The sequence below is a fragment of the Gymnodraco acuticeps genome, unplaced genomic scaffold (genome assembly GCF_902827175.1).
Source record: "Gymnodraco acuticeps unplaced genomic scaffold, fGymAcu1.1, whole genome shotgun sequence".
Classification (NCBI taxonomy): domain Eukaryota; kingdom Metazoa; phylum Chordata; class Actinopteri; order Perciformes; family Bathydraconidae; genus Gymnodraco; species Gymnodraco acuticeps.
The window spans coordinates 30,552-45,759 of NW_022990553.1; the positions used below are offsets into that span (position 1 = coordinate 30,552).

General features: G+C 42.0%; 1 pseudogene; it reads left to right on the forward strand.

The window, feature by feature from the left end:
- The first annotated feature begins 7,422 nt into the window (after positions 1-7,422).
- Positions 7,423-14,794, forward strand: LOC117553467 (annotated as a pseudogene).
- The last annotated feature ends 414 nt before the right edge of the window (positions 14,795-15,208 follow it).

Sequence of the window (15,208 nt, forward strand, 5' to 3'; positions counted from 1 at the left end):
GTACAAAGCACACAGGCATCTTGTAAAAGTGAATTTATTTTTAGCTATCTATAATTTATTGGAGGGAATAAATCAGTTATGAGATCTTCTTCTTCTTCGCTTTAATTACGAGTCTTATTATAAATCACCGAGCATGCCTGTGACATCACTTACGCGACCCAGAATGGGATTTGGGATTTGTAGTCTTTGTAGTAGCGTATTATTCATAGTCTTATATTTCAGCAGTTTTACGACAAAATGTGACTTTTTTGACATGGAAATGATTGTTTAAGATTGACAAACATCATATGTGTAGTTCGTGGCACAATTCAAACGGGATCAAAAGATACGTGTTCTCTCTCCATTGAATTCAATGTACATTTTTCGCTTCCGGGGTCCCATGGTCCGGAAGTAGATGGGCGTGACTTCGCCTCTCCATCTAGCGGATCGCGTTCACACCGGAATAAGTCCCTGAGGGAAGATTACGCAAATGAGCCGCTGACGTCACTTCTTCTTCTTCTGATTTGGGTTTACTGGCAGGCCGCAAACCACTTCACGGCGTATACTGCCGCCCGAAGTCCCCGGCCGGAAGTCCCCGGAGTTGGGGAAGGCTTCAGTAGAAGCTGCTGGGACTGCCAGCAGCTTCTACTGAAGCCTTCACAGTAAATCGCCAGAACGCCGACACCTCCTCATCTCCACCGCTCCCATGTTTTCTTTTGTGTTGCCATAAGTTAGTCAGAAATGCAGTTACAGATGTTCAGTGGGTCAAATGTTGCCTCCATGTTTTTGGGGCCGGAGTCTTTGTTTGCTATGATTTTTTATCAAACAAACGTTTTGTAAATGTTTGAATTCACTGTCAATTGACCATTTATTAATGAATTATGTATCCGTGGAAGTTATGGTGAACACATTTATAATAAGGAGAAGAATCAGAGCCATATTTCTTTGACTGAATAATAAAATATATCATCTCTTTTATTCGACCATGTGCAGTGACTCCTGTGGGATTTATCCCCGTTGTGTCGACATGTTCTCCTTCTCACTTTTTAATTTGAGTTGATATGAAAGCAGCTGCAGATAAACAGCTCTCTGTCACATCCTGTCCTCTTCACTTCCTGTCTGACGGGCGCAGGTGACAAACAAGATTGAATTCCTCTTTTTATCCTCCAGTGGATCCTAATAACGGAGACCTGATGCGACACAAAGGAGGGGGGAAAACTCCATTCAGGTGAAGAGGCACACGTCTGGTTTTCTATTATTGTGGCAGGAAGAAATACTGACCTCTTGACAGGGTTGGGAGGGTTACTTTGTAAATGTAATCAGTTACTGATTACTGATTACATGGCTCTGAAAGTAATCCGAATACAGTTACAGTTACGTGTCTTAAAAAAGTAACGTAATCAGATTACTTTTAGATTACTTTTGGATTACTTTCTTTTTCCATCACAGATGGGTATGTTTTGGGGAACAGGAGACACAAAAAGCAAAAGGAATGTGTTTTTACTGTTTTAATGGCTTATCAAGAGCACAACTGAAACATAACATCTGAAACGATGTAACAACATAATTAACTTTTTGGGGATGCAGCTTGGGATGTGAGGAGTGAGGGACACGGCTTAGAACAAGCGTGTCGCCTTCTGTCCTGCCAGTGTTGGCAGGACATGAATTAAAATGTCAAACTCGGACTTCATTTTAAGGACATTACGGCCAGGGGTGTAGAGCTATATTTGTTTAAGCACCGGATTGGCAAAACAGGAGAGTGTGTGCACCAGTCTGCCTTGATCTATGAATTCATGTCCGTGACTCTCACAGTATCTGCTGCCCGCAGCTGTTTTATAGAAGGAACACCTCCTTCACTTCATGAAATCTCTGCAGCACCAGGAGGCAGCGGGAGGGTTAACTCAGCCTCTGAGAAGACGAGCGCGCTGTGCCTTTCACGCACCGCCTTCACCGTGTTTACCTTCAGAAATAATCATTAGTAAGGCTAAAGAAAGAGCGACCGCAGGCTGATGTGTTTTAACCACAGACACGCGATTTAAACGCAGACTTGTGTTCCTCCATGTTTCGCTGTTATTGTTTCACTGAGCGAGCGGACCCGCGATTTGTTTTCAAACGCTTTTTTGGTCCATCTGCGGCGGTAATAGGTTTTGTGGGCTGTGATGATTCGGCTGTACCTTTAGTAATGAATATTAAATGTTGTGAGGAAATCTTTCCACCAATAATTCCAATAAGTAATCCAAAATGTATTCACTTCAGGTTTACGAAAGTAACTGTAATCAGATTACTCGTTTTTCAAATGTAACGCGAGCTGAATACAGTTACTTGCTTTTTGTATTCTGATTACGTAACACCGTTACATGTATTCCGTTACAACCCAACCCTGCCTCTTGACCTTTGGAAATATCAATCAGAGCAACAGAAGAAGAGCTGCAGCGTTTAGGGGGAGATTAAAAGGACATCATCTACTTTAAAGAGTCCTCTCCTGCTGATGTTCAGGTGTATATCAGTGTGTAGTGTCTCAACTTTAAAGAGTCCTCTCCTGCTGATGTTCAGATGTATATCAGTATGTAGTGTCTCTACTTTAAAGAGTCCTCTCCTGTTGATGTTCAGGTGTATATCAGTATGTAGTGTCTCTACTTTAAAGAGTCCTCTCCTGCTGATGTTCAGGTGTATATCAGTATGTAGTGTCTCTACTTTAAAGAGTCCTCTCCTGCTGATGTTCAGGTGTATATCAGTATGTAGTGTCTCTACTTTAAAGAGTCCTCTCCTGCTGATGTTCAGGTGTATATCAGTATGTAGTGTCTCTACTTTAAAGAGTCCTCTCCTGCTGATGTTCAGGTGTATATCAGTATGTAGTGTCTCTACTTTAAAGAGTCCTCTCCTGCTGATGTTCAGGTGTATATCAGTATGTAGTGTCTCTACTTTAAAGAGTCCTCTCCTGCTGATGTTCAGGTGTATATCAGTATGTAGTGTCTCTACTTTAAAGAGTCCTCTGCTGCTGATGTTCAGGTGTATATCAGTATGTAGTGTCTCTACTTTAAAGAGTCCTCTCCTGCTGATGTTCAGGTGTATATTAGTATGTAGTGTCTCTACTTTAAAGAGTCCTCTCCTGCTGATGTTCAGGTGTAAATCAGTATGTAGTGTCTCTACTTTAAAGAGTCCTCTCCTGCTGATGTTCAGGTGTATATCAGTATGTAGTGTCTCTTCTTTAAAGAGTCCTCTCCTGCTGATGTTCAGGTGTATATCAGTATGTAGTGCCTCTACTTTAAAGAGTCCTCTCCTGCTGATGTTCAGGTGTATATCAGTATGTAGTGTCTCTACTTTAAAGAGTCCTCTCCTGCTGATGTTCAGGTGTATATCAGTGTGTAGTGTCTCTACTTTAAAGAGTCCTCTCCTGCTGATGATCAGGTGTATATCAGTATGTAGTGTCTCTACTTTAAAGAGTCCTCTCCTGCTGATGTTCAGGTGTATATCAGTATGTAGTGTCTCTACTTTAAAGAGTCCTCTCCTGCTGATGTTCAGGTGTATATCAGTATGTAGTGTCTCTACTTTAAAGAGTCCTCTCCTGCTGATGTTCAGGTGTATATCAGTATGTAGTGTCTCTACTTTAAAGAGTCCTCTCCTGCTGATGTTCAGGTGTATATCAGTATGTAGTGTCTCTACTTTAAAGAGTCCTCTCCTGCTGATGTTCAGGTGTATATCAGTATGTAGTGTCTCTACTTTAAAGAGTCCTCTCCTGCTGATGTTCAGGTGTATATCAGTATGTAGTGTCTCTACTTTAAAGAGTCCTCTCCTGCTGATGTTCAGGTGTATATCAGTATGTAGTGTCTCTACTTTAAAGAGTCCTCTCCTGCTGATGTTCAGGTGTATATCAGTATGTAGTGTCTCTACTTTAAAGAGTCCTCTCCTGCTGATGTTCAGGTGTATATCAGTATGTAGTGTCTCTACTTTAAAGAGTCCTCTCCTGCTGATGTTCAGGTGTATATCAGTATGTAGTGTCTCTACTTTAAAGAGTCCTCTCCTGCTGATGTTCAGGTGTATATCAGTATGTAGTGTCTCTACTTTAAAGAGTCCTCTCCTGCTGATGTTCAGGTGTATATCAGTATGTAGTGTCTCTACTTTAAAGAGTCCTCTCCTGCTGATGTTCAGGTGTATATCAGTATGTAGTGTCTCTACTTTAAAGAGTCCTCTCCTGCTGATGTTCAGGTGTATATCAGTATGTAGTGTCTCTACTTTAAAGAGTCCTCTGCTGCTGATGTTCAGGTGTATATCAGTATGTAGTGTCTCTACTTTAAAGAGTCCTCTCCTGCTGATGTTCAGGTGTATATTAGTATGTAGTGTCTCTACTTTAAAGAGTCCTCTCCTGCTGATGTTCAGGTGTAAATCAGTATGTAGTGTCTCTACTTTAAAGAGTCCTCTCCTGCTGATGTTCAGGTGTATATCAGTATGTAGTGTCTCTTCTTTAAAGAGTCCTCTCCTGCTGATGTTCAGGTGTATATCAGTATGTAGTGCCTCTACTTTAAAGAGTCCTCTCCTGCTGATGTTCAGGTGTATATCAGTATGTAGTGTCTCTACTTTAAAGAGTCCTCTCCTGCTGATGTTCAGGTGTATATCAGTGTGTAGTGTCTCTACTTTAAAGAGTCCTCTCCTGCTGATGATCAGGTGTATATCAGTATGTAGTGTCTCTACTTTAAAGAGTCCTCTCCTGCTGATGTTCAGGTGTATATCAGTATGTAGTGTCTCTACTTTAAAGAGTCCTCTCCTGCTGATGTTCAGGTGTATATCAGTATGTAGTGTCTCTACTTTAAAGAGTCCTCTCCTGCTGATGTTCAGGTGTATATCAGTATGTAGTGTCTCTACTTTAAAGAGTCCTCTCCTGCTGATGTTCAGGTGTATATCAGTATGTAGTGTCTCTACTTTAAAGAGTCCTCTCCTGCTGATGTTCAGGTGTATATCAGTATGTAGTGTCTCTACTTTAAAGAGTCCTCTCCTGCTGATGTTCAGGTGTATATCAGTATGTAGTGTCTCTACTTTAAAGAGTCCTCTCCTGCTGATGTTCAGGTGTATATCAGTATGTAGTGTCTCTACTTTAAAGAGTCCTCTCCTGCTGATGTTCAGGTGTATATCAGTATGTAGTGTCTCTACTTTAAAGAGTCCTCTCCTGCTGATGTTCAGGTGTATATCAGTATGTAGTGTCTCTACTTTAAAGAGTCCTCTCCTGCTGATGTTCAGGTGTATATCAGTATGTAGTGTCTCTACTTTAAAGAGTCCTCTCCTGCTGATGTTCAGGTGTATATCAGTATGTAGTGTCTCTACTTTAAAGAGTCCTCTCCTGCTGATGTTCAGGTGTATATCAGTATGTAGTGTCTCTACTTTAAAGAGTCCTCTCCTGCTGATGTTCAGGTGTATATCAGTATGTAGTGTCTCTACTTTAAAGAGTCCTCTCCTGCTGATGTTCAGGTGTATATCAGTATGTAGTGTCTCTACTTTAAAGAGTCCTCTCCTGCTGATGTTCAGGTGTATATCAGTATGTAGTGTCTCTACTTTAAAGAGTCCTCTCCTGCTGATGTTCAGGTGTATATCAGTATGTAGTGTCTCTACTTTAAAGAGTCCTCTCCTGCTGATGTTCAGGTGTATATCAGTATGTAGTGTCTCTACTTTAAAGAGTGCTCATAGCGTGTTATAAAACTCTTACCTGTATATCACATTATATAACCCAGTGTGATCAGATTAACTCAAAGTGATGCAGCACTTAATCCCCATCCAAGGTATATTATGATGCGTTCAGGGTCACAGTTATTTCCAATATCTGATCATATCTGCCAGAGAAGACCAATCATGTGTGTGTGTGTGTGTGTGTGGGTGTGTGTGTGTGTGTGTGTGTGTGTGTGTGTGTGGTGTGTGTTGTGTGTGTGTGTGTGTGTGTGTGTGTGTGTGTGTGTGTGTGGTGTGTGTGTGTGTGTGTGTGTGTTGTGTGTGTGTGTGTGTGTGTGTGTTGTGTGATCAGTTGATTCTGTAAGGCAAACATTCATATGTTACTTATCTGGCCACCTGGTACCCTCGCATTCACACTCCATTCTGTTTAAACCATCAGGCTTCACAACAACGCCTAGAATCCATTGCACACATAACACATGGATGTAATGCATACAGACGCTTGTACATAGCCGTCATGACCGTACTGTGGACATTGTGTCTGATGCGGTACGAAACATCTTACCATGTAGCGCAGCAATGTACAAGCACACTAGAGTGCTACCACAATGGTTTGGCTTCACCAATGATGTCTTTGCTAACATCCCAAATACACCTGATGTGGTTTCTGTTGACTCCACAGGGAGGTGCTAATATTAGAAGTAGGCTGTGCCTTTGACCTGTGCATGGACCAGGCTTTCCAGGACAAATCAAATACCAACCACTGCTCGATGTGATAACCAGCTTTGGGTACAAGTGTAGAAACAGCATACTCATATTAGGAAGTCTTGGCCGTGTATAAAAGCACCGTGATTGGTCTGAGGATTGCTGGAATGTCAAAGAGAAAAGCCAAACAAATATTGCTTTGTTTCAGCTGCTATTGGCAGCTTAGCCGTGTGGAGAAGGAGGTGCTATGTGTTCCCTTAAGTGTTCTGTGCTGCTTAGCCGTGTGGAGAAGGAGGTGCTATGTGTTCCCTTAAGTGTTCTGTGCTGCTTAGCCGTGTGGAGAAGGAGGTGCTATGTGTTCCCTTAAGTGTTCTGTGCTGCTTAGCCGTGTGGAGAAGGAGGTGCTATGTGTTCCCTTAAGTGCTCTGTGCTGCTCAGCCCCGATATATTTGATTCCCTGTCTATGTAATATAATTTGTGGAAACAAATAAAGTATTCAAGTGTGTGTGTGTGTGTGTGTGTGTGTGTGTGTGTGTGTGTGTGTGTGTGTGTGTGTGTGTGTGTGTGTGTGTGTGTGTGTGTGTGTGTGTGTGTGTGTGTGTGTGTGTGTGTGTGTGTGTGTGTGTGTGTGTGTGTGTGTGTGTGTGTGATCAGTTGATTCTGTAAGGCAAACATTCCTATTTTACTAATTCGTCCATAACGAAAACACCATCGTCCCGTAGTAGCCTACATTTATTCTGGAACTGTATTAATGTACAATTTTGCACTTGAATACTTCCATACAATCCTTTATACATCTCTGCCACATGTCAGTGGGAAACAGTGTACATTTCACTCCTCTGCATTTATTTCATAAATAGTTTTAGTTAGTAGTTTATTATACACATTGAAATGAAGATTATACACACAATTACAAATGCTTTTTATTGTTTTGATCGTTCCCATATCTGCCAGAGAAGACCAATCGTGTTTATAGGGTGTGTGTGTGTGTGTGTGTGTGTGTGTGTGTGTGTGTGTGTGTGTGTGTGTGTGTGTGTGTGTTTTAAACCCCCTGAATAACGTCAACGCTTGGAGAGCCGCGTCGTGCGTGTTGGTGCCGTGCGTATACGGTTCCAACGGAAGATGTGCGCTTTTGATGCGCTTTTTCTCCACATTTGCTTTTCTCCCTAAAGAGTGATCCGTGGCAGTAACAGGACACTCGATCTATTTATAACTCTCACAACAAGCCCTGGAATTGAAACATGGACCCTCTGTTCAACACCACGGAGTTTAACGGCACCGGGAATAACGGCTCCGGTAACGGCAGCGACGGACTGAACCAGTTCGTGCAGCCGGTGTGGCAGATCGCTCTGTGGGGGGTGCTTTACTGCAGCATGGTGGCGGTGTCCGTGGTGGGAAACATGGTGGTCATCTGGATCATTCTGGCACACAAACGCATGAGGACCGTCACCAACTACTTTCTGGTGAGGGACGTGTTAAGGGGTTTTTAAGTTGTGTTCCCATTCAGGTTGGTTGATATTAAAGGAATATATTTATTGCTGTATAGATTGTATAATCTTTATCTCCAAATCTCAATATTTGAGAGGCTGAAATCGGATTTTCCTGACATTTTCCATGAAACATCACCATTACTAATTACTTTCTTGTGAGAGATGTCCATCCCAGTCTTTCAGTGTCTTCAGATGCTTTATGTGTACAATACATTATTTACCCATATGGGATTCAACCTATAAGTAATATATAGTCAAATAATATGCAAAATCACATTTTTCTAAATTGTACCTCGCTCCGAAGCACTTTGAGCTACATGATTGTATAACAAGTGCATTAGTAAACAAAGTTAACCTGTCTTGTCTCTATAAGTTCTTGAATGGCCCCATGTGCAGTTAAAGGTCTTACAAAGTATTTCATTTAACTTCTATCTTTATAATTCAACCTGCAGGAACCCTGGTTATGGTTGTTTGTGTTAAAAGTAGAAATACACAACACATGAATACTTATTATCAAACGAAATGATGCATATTATCGTGATTTAAAGGTCCCATGTCGTGCTTTCTGGTTACCACCCGTCCCCTTGTTGTTATGAAGGTTGTTCTGCATGTGACCGATCTGCAGTCACAAACCCTCAAAGTGCACCCTGTAGCGAGTAAAACTCTAACACAGAGAAGACCTGTCTGTGCTGCCCCAGAATGCCTCTTTTTCCATTTGTTTACTTCTTGGGTATGTGAAGTATTTCGGGTATAGTGCCGTTACGTTACGTCCGCGTAAGGAGCTCCAACAAGCCGTTTGGGACAGAGAGTGAATACACATACTATAGAGAGATGCTGTTTGAGAAACCAATGTGAGTTTGGAACATTGAACAGTATACATTTATTCTAGTAGACCTCAACAATGGAACTATGATCAGTAGAAATGGCCGTGACACGGGACCTTTAACTTCAGTTTGAATATCACAGAATGCTTTTCTCCTGCAGTTTGCATGCAGCACATTCATTGGAGGTCTTTGCATCGAGAGTTTCCCTCCCCGTGCAGAGAGGTGTTTTAAATCTCCAGAGACAGGATATAGATATATCTTTACTTCCTTCCTGCAGGTGAACCTTGCGTTCGCAGAAGCCTCCATGTCTGCCTTCAACACGGTGATCAACTTCACGTACGCCGTGCACAACGAGTGGTACTTCGGTCCGATCTACTGCCGCTTCCACAACTTCTTCCCCATCGCTGCCATCTTCGCCAGCATCTACTCCATGACGGCCATCGCTCTGGACAGGTGTGTGTGTGTATTTGTTGACATTTATGTTTAGTGTTTACTTTTACATTTGTTCTGTTATAACGCCTTGTTCTTCATGTGTTTCGGAACATTTGTGTTTTAATATTTGTGAATACCCTCCCTCCTCTCGTCTCTCAGGTACATGGCGATCATCCGGCCCCTGCAGCAGAGACTCAGCTCCACAGAGACCCGGATGGTGGTTCTGGTGATCTGGACCCTGGCTCTGCTGCTGGCCTTCCCTCAGTACCACTTCTCCTCCATCGCCGCGCTGCCCGGACGTACGGTCTGCTACATCGACTGGCCCGAGTACAGCAGCCTGGACTTCAGGAAAATGTGAGTACTGAGGAGAGAAAGAGCTGTGCACCGTGCAGTGTGACTGACAGTCTCTCCTACATCAACATGTGTCCCCTCTTCTTCATGTCTCTTCTACATCAACATGTGTCCCCTCTTCTTCATGTCTCTTCTACATCAACATGGGTCCCCTCTTCTTCATGTCTCTTCTACATCAACATGTGTCCCCTCTTCTTCATGTCTCTTCTACATCAACATGTGTCCCCTCTTCTTCATGTCTCTTCTACATCAACATGTGTCCCCTCTTCTTCATGTCTCTTCTTCATCAACATGTGTCCCCTCTTCTTCATGTCTCTTCTACATCAACATGTGTCCCCTCTTCTTCATGTCTCTTCTACATCAACATGTGTCCCCTCTTCTTCATGTCTCTTCTACATCAACATGTGTCCCCTCTTCTTCATGTCTCTTCTACATCAACATGTGTCCCCTCTTCTACATGTCTCTTCTACATCAACATGTGTCCCCTCTTCTTCATGTCTCTTCTACATCAACATGTGTCCCCTCTTCTACATGTCTCTTCTACATCAACATGTGTCCCCTCTTCTTCATGTCTCTTCTTCATCAACATGTGTCCCCTCTTCTTCATGTCTCTTCTACATCAACATGTGTCCCCTCTTCTTCATGTCTCTTCTACATCACATGTGTCCCCTCTTCTTCATGTCTCTTCTACATCAACATGTGTCCCCTCTTCTTCATGTCTCTTCTACAATCAACATGTGTCCCCTCTTCTACATGTCTCTTCTACATCAACATGTGTCCCCTCTTCTTCATGTCTCTTCTACATCAACATGTGTCCCCTCTTCTACATGTCTCTTCTACATCAACATGTGTCCCCTCTTCTCCATCAACATGTGTCCCCTCTTCTTCATGTCTCTTCTCCATCAACATGTGTCCCCTCTTCTTCATGTCTCTTCCACATCAACATGTGTCCCCTCTTCTTCATGTCTCTTCGCCTGCCGTCTGTCTGCAGACTTGTCAAAGCATTAATTCATGGTTTTTACTAACCGGTATCAGTGTGTTGTTACTTCGGCATCATTTAGAAACGTGTATTACAATTAAATCACGGTAAAATATGTTCATTTTGTTGTAGTTGTAGCCCCCTTGCTAGCGAGTCTCTCACTAGTTTAGCATACTCAGCCGGTTGTTGGCCCGGAAAGAACATCGATTTTGGAGGGCCAGAAAAACTGTGAAAAAGTACCCGTTAGCCGGAACTAACCTGAGAGGAAACGCAACAAAAAACGTGCCGGGTTTGGCACGGCACGCTTAAACCGTGCTGCAGTGGAAAGGCGCCATTTGTCAGGATGCGTGGAAAAGGTAGGACCCAAATGCAGAATTTAACAAAAAGCGAGCTTTATTAAATAATAAAAGCTGTGTCAAAAAGGCAGTATCCAAAATATCCAAAAACGAGCAGCACAAAGAACACAGACCGTGGAATAACATGGAGGGGAAACAATGAACCGACATGGAACACAGGGGAAGACTAAATACACAGAAGGGTAATCACAGGACAAGACACAGCTGGGCAGGGGAGGGAGAAACACAAGGGCAACAGGTGAACACAATGAGACAATCAGACACACCAGGGAAACTAACGACAGGGAGGAGGACCAGAGAAAACACAAGGAGGAAGACAACACACCGAATGAACAGACTTACAAAACCCATAACCAGACAGACAACACTAAAACCGTGACATAAACCTGGGAGTGTGACACCATGAGTCTCAGTGAAACAGATTAATAGGATCTGCTGCTAAAGTTTAAGCTACAAGTTGATATTGTTTTCGTATTTTTTTGGCGATAAACATTCAAGATCAATCATGAAAACGTCCAGTGGATTTTTTACCCAAGCTGTGAGTCTGACACTTTTTGGAATAAGGAGTTATGAGACAAACTGATTTTGGCCACTACACATCACATTAATAATAAATGTTCCCCCCTCAAATCCCAGATACTACGTGTGTGTGACAGTCCTGATCTACTTCCTGCCGCTTTGCATCATGGGATGTGCGTACACCATCGTGGGCGTCACCCTCTGGGCGAGCGAGATCCCCGGAGACTCGTCCCAACGCTACAAAGAACAGCTGATTGCAAAACGCAAGGTGAAGCAACACACACACACACACACACACACACACACACACACACACACACACACACACACACACACACACACACTTTAATTTAATTGAATAATTGGGAAGGATGTAATGAATATTTGTTTTGACATATATTGTAATATGTCAAAATGATTTAATATATTTTTCAATAATTTAGACATGGGGTAGTGGAAGATGGTGCAGGGTATTTTACACAGTGTTCACATTTCACATCAATTTCCACCTCCTCCGTTACAGCCGTGCACTAAACTATCATTTAATGTGATTTTTCTTTAATCCCCACGTGAAAACAAAGGATTATTTATTTTAAATCAGTGTTTCTGTGTCAGATGGAAGAGATGGAAAGAGTGCACACATCCTTTACTCAATTAGAAGTACAGATACTCGTGTTTAAAAATACTCTGGTGAAAGTAGAAGTACTGACTAAACTTCTTTACTCAAGTCAAAGTAAAGAGGCTTTGAAATGTACTTCAGTAAAAAGTACCCATAACTAGCAGCTGCTTTAAAGAGTACCTGACCTCCCTTTATATTAATAGAACATAATGTCATTGTTAGCTAATGAATGTTTCCATGCTGAACAACGGCAAACATGACAACGTTTCCATTGGTCCCCTCTTCTTTAGAGAAGACCAGGAAATGATGGATACACGGATCGTGTTCAAATCAATAGGCACGCAATGACTCTAAAGAATAATGATCACGCATCAAACACACATTCAGACTAAAGGAACCAGCTGTTTGGAAAATGAGAGAAGTAGAAAGTACAAGTATTTGAGTTCAACATGTAATAAGTAGAAAGTACAGGTATTTGAGTTCAACATGTAAGAAGTAGAAAGTACAGGTATTTGAGTTCAACATGTAAGAAGTAGAAAGTACAGGTATTTGTGTTCAACATGTAAGAAGTAGAAAGTACAGGTATTTGAGTTCAACATGTAAGAAGTAGAAAGTACAGGTATTTGAGTTCAACATGTAGAACTCAAAGTACAGGTATTTGAGTTCAACATGTAAGAAGTAGAAAGTACAGGTATTTGAGTTCAACATGTGAGAAGTAGAAAGTACAGGTATTTGAGTTCAACATGTGAGAAGTAGAAGTACAGGTATTGTGAGTTCAACATGAGAGAAGTAGAAAGTACAGGTATTGGAGTTCAACATGTGAGAAGTAGAAGTACAGGTATTTTGAGTTCAACATGAGAGAAGTAGAAAGTACAGGTATTTGAGTTCAACATGTAAGAGTAGAAAGTACAGGTATTTGAGTTCAACATGTGAGAAGTAGAAAGTACAGGTATTTGAGTTGCAACATGTGAGAAGAGAAGAAGTACAGGTATTTGAGTTCAACATGAGAGAATTAGAAAGTACAGGTATTTGAGTTCAACATGTGAGAAGTAGAAAGTACAGGTATTGAGTTCAAACATGTGAGAAGTAGAAAGTTACCGGTATTTGAGTTCAACATGAGGAGAAGTAGAAAGTACCAGGTATTTGAGTTCAACATGTGAGAAGTAGAAAGTACAGGTATTTGAGTTCAACATGTGAGAAGTAAAGAAAGTACAGGTATTTGAGTTCAACATGTTGAACACGTAGAAAGTACAGGTATTTGAGTTCAACATGTAGAAGTAAGAAAGTACAGGTATTTGAGTTCAAACATGTGAGAAGTAGAAAGTACAGGTATTTGAGTTCAACATGTAAGAAGTAGAAAGTACAGGTATTTGAGTTCACCTGTAAGAAGTAGAAAGTAACAGGTATTTGTGTTCAACATGTAAGAAGTAGAAAGTACAGGTATTTGAGTTCAACATGTCAGAAGTAGAAGTAGAAGAAGTACAGGTATTGAGTTCAAAACATGTAAGAAGTAGAAAGTTACAGGTATTTGTGTTCAATAAGAATGTAAGAAGTAGAATAAGTACAGGTATTTGAGTTCAACATGTAAGAAGTAGAAAGTACAGGTATTTGAGTTCAACATGTATGAAGTAGAAAGTACAGGTATTGAGTTCAACATGTAAGAAGTAGAAAGTACATGTATTTGAGTTCAATCATGTAGAAGTAGAGAGTACAGGATTTGAGTTCAACATGTAAGAAGTAGAAAGTACAGGTATTTGAGTTCAACATGTAAGAAGTAGAAAGTACAGGTATTTAGTTCAACATGTAAGAAGTAGAGAGTACAGGTATTTGAGTTCAACATGTAAGAAGTAGAAAGTACAGGTATTTGAGTTCAACATGTAAGAAGTAGAAAGTACAGGTATTTGAGTTCAACATGTAAGAAGTAGAAAGTACAGGTATTTGAGTTCAACATGTAAGAAGTAGAAAGTACAGGTATTTGGGTTCAACATGTAAGAAGTAGAAAGTACAGGTTTGAGTTCAACATGTAAGAAGTAGAAAGTAACAGGTATTTGGGTTCAACATGTAAGAAGTCAAAGTAAAAAGTCGTCAGAAAAACAAGTAGTGGAGTAAGTACTGATACCAAATGTACTTAAGTACAGTAACGTAGTATTTGTACTCCCCCCCCCCCCCCCCCCCCCCCCCCTCTGTCCAGGTGTGAAGATTATGAGTGTGGTGGTTGTACCTTCGCTCTCTGCTGGCTCCCCTACCACGTCTACTTCCTGCTCCACGAGTTCTTCCCCGAACTCTTCGAGCAGCGCTACATCCAGCAGGTGTAACCTGGGCGTCATGTGCTGGCCATGAGCTCCCCACCATGTACAACCCCATCATCTACTACTGCCTCAACAGCAGGTGGGAGCTTCACCTGTCAGCAATCCTGTTAAACATCTGCTACCATCTAATGGAGATTCACTAAAGTCAGCCTGAAGCATCCTTTGTGCTCCAGTCTGTCCTCTCAGTGAACACAGAGCTGAGTCCAGATCAGATGCACGCTGAAGGCTCTTTGAGCATCTCTCACTGGTCCTGCTGTTATGTTCACTGTGTGTTGTTCATGTATTGTGTCTTGATGTTTGTCTGTTGATGTGACACATGGAGCTGCTGGGATGCAAGTCACATTTCAGACTTGATCTCACCATTAAAGTATTATCGTATCGACAACAAAAAGACTAGCTGTGTTTCTCTCCATCTAATCTGTGTGTGTAATCCTGCCTGTTTTAATCCGTTGTGAAATCTGTCTGATCCTCAGGTTCAGAGCAGGTTTCCAGCAGGTGTTTTGCTGCTGTTCGCCGACTGTGGGTAAAGAAGAGCTGGAGCTAAAATCACCGAGATACATGCAAACACAGGTGAGAGTCAGATACAAGTTGAGAGGGTTTTCCGTTTAATTGCATTTAGAGAACATTCAGCAATTTGAGGAACGTGCATTTTACTAAAAGCTGCAGAACCAAACGCTGCAGAAGCTCAAAACACAAAGAGACCAGGGACACTAAAGAGTGAACGCACACAGCTGGAGACCAGGGACACTAAAGAGTGACGCACACAGCTGGAGACCATGGGACACTAAAGAGTGACGCACACAGCTGGGAGACCAGGGGACACTAAAGAGTGACGCACACAGCTGGGAGACCAGGGGACACTAAAGAGTGACGCACACAGCTGGGAGACCAGGGGACACTAAAGTGACGCACACAGCTGGGAGACCAGGGGACACTAAAGAGTGACGCACACAGCTGGAGACCAGGGGACACTAAAGAGTGACGCACACA